Here is a 1,269-nt window from a genome sequence, read left to right as displayed (position 1 = left end):
CTCTCGGAGTCTCCCATGGACATCCAGTTCTTCAACAACCTTTTAACAGATTCAGTCATGACGAGCGCTCATCGAGGCTGTGTCCACTGCCTCATCGCCTGAGAGAGAGAAAAACAAGCTGCGCCAGAAGTTTCCAAATCCACGTGACAACGGAAAGCTGTACCAAAAGGCTGCGAACCCCCTCTTTTGCGAATCTGAAAGTGGTGAGCATGATTCCGAGTTCCTCAGGTCGAAACTTAGTCTAGGTCTAGGGGAGGGGGTAAGGGTAATCGTAATGTGTTTCCCTTTTTCGATGTGCCGTATGTTTCCCACTTCCATGGAATTAAGTTTATAGATATGTGCATGCTTGTAGTTGCTTTAATTTGTGCTTATGACATGTATTTTCTAATGCTGCAAACTGTTTAATAATAAAAACATCCATTTCGTGCTATTCAACCTGGTCTATTGAGTTTTTCTCTGCACTACAGTTCCCTGCACCTAAGTCCAAGGTCTAGAACCATAGGGAAGAGTGAGTCGAACCACTCAAGGGTAATTATTGCATGAAGCCTTGTAGGAGACCAGAACGAGCAAGAGAAACCCCCTACAGAAATGGCGACCACGGCAGGACCTTGGCAGCAGGAATGTAGCGTGTTAGGTCAAGGTTTGAATAAAGAAAATGTGATGGACGAGAGGATAGCAGATAATGTTTTTGGGAGGGTAAACCTTACAAAACAGTGGATATCTGACCTATTAAGGGATAGGCGCCCGCTAGACGCAGCCAGCAAGTGGACAGAAGGCAAAGAGCATAAGAAGTCGGTAGAAAAGGCGGTCTGGCTGATGTGCTACAAGAAGCAAGTCCAGCTTTTGGACCAGGTCGTTGTGGCACAGACAGCCCAGATCAAAGGGCTGCTCACAGAAGTAGAGGAAAAGGTTGCGGGAGGTCAGAAACTGATTCAATCGCTTAACGCGCTGAATCAGGAACACCAATCCGTAACTCACTGCCAAGAGACCCGGATGGAGTATTTGGAATGTCAGGTCATTGAGGCCAAGGCCAGTGAAGGTAGAATGAGAGAGAGGTGTTTCCGCCTAGCTAAGCAGGTAGCGACACAGGAGGAAAGTATCTTGGGGGCCAGGGCAGCTTATAAGATGGCCATGCAGGATAGGTCTGAGAACACCGATCATAGCGCTTGCCACAGAGAGCTAGAGGACCTGAGAATGGCCCTAGCAAAGGCAACCGGTTTGGTGTGTCTCATAAACCCGCCAGCAAGCCAGTTACTGTTAGCCAAGGAA

This window comes from Somniosus microcephalus, unplaced genomic scaffold (assembly GCF_052327205.1).
Source record: "Somniosus microcephalus isolate GS21.2 unplaced genomic scaffold, FLI_Smic_1.0 unresolved_chr4, whole genome shotgun sequence".
NCBI lineage: Eukaryota > Metazoa > Chordata > Chondrichthyes > Squaliformes > Somniosidae > Somniosus > Somniosus microcephalus.
The sequence above is the reverse complement of the archived record's forward strand: the minus strand, read 5'-3'. Positions refer to the sequence as shown.